The following is a 6,511-nucleotide window of genomic DNA, read 5'->3' as shown; positions in this document are numbered from 1 at the left end:
GTGCTAGATGGAGACAACATAAAGACAACACAACACAATGGAGTTACTTAGGCTTAGCTCAGCTTTAGAACCTCGAGAGGCATTAAAATCTTTTAGAAGTAGTGATCTTTGTTTGTTGGTAAAGAATTTCTATCCACAAGATTTCACAGATTATGGCAAACAAGTGTTGGAGAAGGAGCTTTATCATTTTGAGCATAATGTAGTCCAGGATCCAGAGTTCAAAGAATTGTAAAGTTTATCTGAGTTGTCTCAATAGTTAGTGATAACTGGAAATTTAGAACACTACAAACTTGTTTATAGAATGGTGAGACTTGTGCTTACTCTTCCAGTTTCTACTGCTACTACAGAGCGAGCATTTTCAGTTATGAAAGTTGTCAAAACTAACTTTCGAAACAAAATGACAAATGATTTTTTGACGGACTCTTTGATGTTGTACATTGAAAAGGATATAGCTTCGACATTTAGTTTGAATTCAATCGTAAATGATTTTGAAGATTTGAAAGAGCGTCGAGTTCCATTTTCATAAATGATTGTATAAAGAAACAATAGTGTTTCGTGTCTTTTGTTTTTGTTAGTAGATGATTGTATCTTAATATATTAAGAAATAATAATTTTTGGGTATTTGTCTTGGTTGATAGTTTATTAATACTATATGGATGCGTATTTGAAAAAAAAAAATTTCACTTATCTCCGACCCCCCCAACTTAAAATCCTAGGTCCGTCCCTATTTGTCGGCAGCCACTATGGTCATAGCCAACCACCGCCACCAAACCCACCGCCTCCAACGAAACTCATCACTCTTCCACTTTCATCCCTCCTAAACCCATGAAGAAGATGGCAATCAAAGCAAAACAAGTTTTCTCGTGAAAAATATATGGCCTCAATACGGTGGCAACCCATGGTGTTGTTTGGTTGTACTGACGTGGGATAAGGTTATTGCAGATGATTGCAATTAATGGTTTGTAAGATTACATGATGATCTTTGCAAGTGAGTCACAGAGATCGTGGTTGGCAGTTTCAAACCCAAGGTACTAGTTCAAATCGTTTTAGGCAAGGGAAGAAGCAAATGGATTCAAAATAGAATGGTGATAAAAGAATTACTCTAACACATTACTATCCTTTAGAAAGAATTAACTTATCTCTTAACTCATGTCACTTGGCTACCGGTAAAGGTGGGGATGGGGCATTGGGAATATGATGAGTTTTTTTATTTTTATTTATTTTAGGTAATTAAAATAATAGAAGACATAGATTTAGCATTTAATTAAATAGAAGGACATGTGATCTATTTTTATTTGTGGAGTATAAAGTGGAACATAAAGTGGAACATAAAGAATGAGACAGAATATTTGGACTCTTTGTTAACTATTCAGTTTAGAATTTGATAATTATAACTAATAAACATTTATTATAATTTTGTTTTTATATGGAACAAAATTGTGAGGTTTCAAAAACTAATTGGGTATAAAAAAAAAGTCAAAAATTGTTTATTTTATATATTCTAGTAGTATGGATTATTTAAAACTTTTATGTAAAAGAAAAAAATATTTTAGAAATCTTATTGAAATTATTAAAATATAATAGAGTTTCACCTATATTAAACTCATTGGTGTATAATATATATATATATATATATATATATATATATATTTATTTATTTGTTTTGAAAGAATTTCAATTTATGGCATTCGCTCTTAATGATAGCTCTTAATCATTAGACCTAGACACTAATTAGTTTTTGGCGTAGGCGGGAATTGAACCCCAAATTTCTTATACAACCATTAGAGACTTTGCAAGTTCAGCTAACTGGAACCCACTATATATATATATATATATATATATTATAGATAAATGAAAGAAAATATTTTATTAATATTATTGAATTTCTTTCAAAAATTAATGAACCACTTGAGTAAATTAACAGTTTTAATACTTAATGAGTCATGTGAGTTAATTGCATGAATTTTATATGTAATACATACATATAATAAGTCATTTTGCATAACTAGAGCATATAGTTTATAAGTTTAACTATTTAAAATGCATAATTATGATAAATAATAAAAAATAAATAGGATAAATATTAAAATTTAATTTAAGACTTTTGAAAATTTTAGTAACAAAATTGTACTCCAACAAAAATTTTGATGCTGCTGAAACTCAGCTAATAAAATTAAGTTAGAATATATTATCCTAACAATTAACGAGCCACTTGATATTTTGGTAATAGAATTTTATTTAAAGTAAACCATTTTAATAATGAAAGAAAATATAACTACTTATATCTCATAAATGTTTCTTCTTGTATATATCAGGTTTGACTTACCTTCAATATTTTTTAAACTGAAATCTCATTTTGTTTTAATGAGAAGCTGTCATATTATTTACTAACAAAATGAAATGTGGAGATTAAAACTCACTACCACTTGTCATTCTGTATTTAAAACAAAATGAGATCTCCAGTTAAAAAAGTACTAGAAGTAAACCAAACCCATATATATCAGGTGTGACGTCTAAGTAACAAAGTAACATTTGTATTAAGTATTAACTTCAATGGGTTGACTTAGTAGTTCCTAATGCCTGTTCATAATGCCTCATAATATTCATGAGATCTTAGGTTCAAACTTTTTGTCAGTATCTTAGAGTCACTTCCAAGAAATTTTTCCCTGCACATGCCACACGTCCAAGAGAATAGGTAAATACTCGAAGCGGTTTAGATATCCTTATTTGTTAAAAGTAAAATTGTATTGTAATGCCAAGACGAAAGTGAACAATAGACCTTTTGCTTTTACTTTTTTTTTTTTTTTTTCGTATGATTACCAAACTCAAAAACAATGAAATGTCTTCGTAGTTCATATGACAAGAAACTGGGAGAACTTTATTGGGCTTAAATATAGCTACCTCCTCTGAAGCTGGCCATGAATTGGGCTTGAGCAAGCACAAGCAGGTCATGAATTGGGCTTAAGCAAGCACAAGCTAGGACGTGGTTAACAGCTTAATTAAGGCCTTTGATTTATAGGTTTTTTTCTTTTTTTTTTTCTTTGTTGGTGTGGGGGGTGGGGGCTCATAAATAAGTTTTTACTCGTGGTAACGAGAAGATATTTGCTGCGTTATTATTATTATTTTTTTTACGCTCTGTTTGTTTCAACATCAACGTTTTCTGGAAAATGGTTCATTTTTCAAATAGCATTTTCTAGAAAACTATATCATTTTCTAGTGTTTGGTAATGACCTTGAAAATGAACTTGAGAATGTTTTCTGGTGTTTGGTATGCAAATTTTTATTTTTATTTTTATTTTTTATATTTCTTGTGTAATTTAAAACATGTGTATTATGTAAACCAACTAATGTAATCAATATAAATAATAACAAAAAAACCAAGAATGAATTTGGTTTTCATGCTAAAATTTTGACAATAGATACAATCAAAATTAGTTGTCAAATTTTCATAATCTCTACCACTCATCTTACTCATATATATGGACAGAAACGTCCACACACACACACATATATATATATATATCAACCATTTGTCTATATACATAAAATTGATAGAGGAATACATCTTTAATAAGTACAAATAACAATAACTTTTAATTGTCTACTATTTTTGTTGGTACACTAATTGTCTACTATGGTCAACCACAAGTTTTTAATATTACTCAAAATTATATATTTATATAATGTATCTACATAATATATCATCACTACATAGTATCTGCATAATGTATCTGTTAACAAAAAAGATTATCCTACGTAAAAGCAATTTAGAGCCATATAGGCACCATGTTTAAAATTTTCATCTTTTACTTCATTCATTCTTCTTTTTTATTTTTATTTTTACTTTTATGTGCAAAAAAAAAACTTCTACCTGGAATCCATCAAACTAAAAATTTCTTAGAGAAAAAATAAAATTAAGTTTAAAATTCAAAGTAAAGAATTGAGATTTTGGTAGAGAGGAATGAAATAATTACTAAATAACGTGGGGGAAAAAAATCTAATCAGAGAACTGTGTTATAAAGGGGAAGAGAAATATGGAGAGAGAGAGAGAGAGAGAGAGAGAGAGAGAGAGAGAGAGAGAGACTAGAGTTAGTGATAGTGAGGGTGTGAGGAAAGAAAAAGAAAATGAAGGAGAGAAAGAGTGAGAGAGCGTACCGTGAGAGAGAGATCGTTTTCCAAAAAAATTTGTTGGAAAACAACCTATAAAAAAAGCCTTATTTTTATTAAGATTTTCCATTAACTAAAGATAGTTTTCCGTTGATCATTTTTTTTTGTGCTACCAAACACTGAAAAATGCGGAAAACTATCTTTACAAAAAGTTTTCCAGCAAAACAAACAGAGCGTTAAAGAAACTTTTTACTAAACATGATAAGAGGCATTCAATTATTCTAGCATCTTTCCTAATATGGTGTCATTTAAGTGATTTTTTTTCATAAAATAAAAGTAAGTAAAAAGGAGGCCTAAGCTAGGCCAGGGTGTACAATGAAGTAATTGCTTGTATATGATTCTCAGGTCCTGGAGCATGGGCTTTGAGCTGAGCAAGTAAAAAATGTCTTAGAATGCTAATACTTTCTGGGGTGACAATTCATAAAAGTTAATGCGTTAATAGTTCTCTAAACCCCAAATAGAATGGAGATAATTCAGTTTGAGAAAAGAAAAATATAATTATATACTATTGTTTGTAACTCCATGCATATGCATGGATACACTTAAAGATATACAATAAAATGCATAATATAATTCCTATATATATAATTTAAATATTATTGATAGTTATTTATATATTTTGTTAACTCTTTAAAAAATTTTGTAAGGATATTATTAGGTATAAAATGTAAATTGTCCATTTTTTTAAAATTATTATGAAACACTTTTTATTTTTTATTTTTACGATTCATTTATTCTAGACTCTTTGGTTTTTGTATTTAATAACTCATTTAGATGAATATTTATGATGTGGTCCCACATTTGATCCTAAAATTAAAAAATAAAACTCTTTAAGAATAAATAATTTAGAACATAGGACGCAAAATTGGAACTCTAATTTGAAATTTTAATTTGAGTTTCTCTCAACTTTACCTATTATTATATAATAACTAGCTTGTAACCCCATGCAGATGCATAGATATACTTAAAAATATACAATAACATACATAATATAATTCCTCTATATATATATATATTAAATACTATTGATAGTCATTTTAAAATTTTGTTAACTCTTTAAAAAATTTGTAAAGATATTATTATGCATAAAATGTAATTTGCCCATTTTTTTGAATTATTGTGAAGCACTTTTTTTATGATTTATTTATTTTAAACTCTTTGGTTTTTGTACTTAATAACTCACTTGGATGAATATTTTTGATGTGGTCTCACATTTGATTTTAAAATTAAGAAATAAGACTCTTTAAGAATAAATAATTTAGGACACATAGCGCAAAATTAAAACTCTAATTTAGAATTTTAATTTAAGTTTTTCTCAGCTTCACTTATTATATAATAATAATAATAATAATAATAATAATAATAATAATAATAATAATAATAATATATAGATATATAGTGATAGTGACGTTTTTTACAAGCTGTCGGTATATTAAGAAGGCTGACGGGAATATGCAATCCGTCAGCCATTGTCATTAACGCCTTCTTTTGACGTTTGAGGCCACACCCCTAGGAGGCGCACGTTGGCTGACGACCTTGGCAGGTAAAAGCTGAAGGAGTAATCCAACCTTCATTCTTAGTCTATCTTGACTTCTACATATGTGAATATAAGGAAAGTTCTTTCGTTACACGTTTGACCTTAGTCAAGAAGATCCCTATAAGGAAAAGGGCTCTATACGATATGCAAAGATCCATAAATTACTCTTCTAAAAGGAAAGTACTTCCTCACCAAGGCGTTTATTTCGGCTTCATACCACTATATAAACCCCAAAAACCCTCATGACAAAAAGGTACGCACAGTTATCTCAGCTTTGGCACTCTAGGGTTGTTTAAAAAAACTCTAACTTGATCGTCGGAGGGTTTTTGGCCGGTACCACACCGGTGCTCTCTGTTCGATCTTCTATTTTTTCTTCGCAGGTGTTGCTTCGATCGGGAGAGTGCTCGCAGTTTACTGGTGATTTCTTCGGCATCATCATATAGATTAGTTGATGTGGTTTTAATATGAAAATTATAATAATCCAAATGCACTATTGGAATAGAAAAAAACCAAAAACCGATTAATAGCATAGGGGTTAAAAAAAAGAAAAAAATTAATCTTCTCACAAGAAATGATTGATTTTGTCTAACATAAATGGAAAAAGGAATTGAGTAGTGAAAAGTGACAAGAAGGAGGGAAAGAGGGAACATTATCTTAGATATCATATCACATGCCAATGGTTATGGTTATGGTTATGGACAAGACAAGAGCATTCACTAATCACTAGTACCGTAAATTACAGTACGTACGTACGTACCTGTGCAGTGCAGGTCCTTGTTGTATTTGTATTCAATCAAATTCAACCTTC

This window comes from Castanea sativa, chromosome 1 (assembly GCF_040712315.1).
Source record: "Castanea sativa cultivar Marrone di Chiusa Pesio chromosome 1, ASM4071231v1".
In the NCBI taxonomy this organism is placed as follows: domain Eukaryota; kingdom Viridiplantae; phylum Streptophyta; class Magnoliopsida; order Fagales; family Fagaceae; genus Castanea; species Castanea sativa.
Note: the sequence above shows the minus strand (reverse complement) of the source record.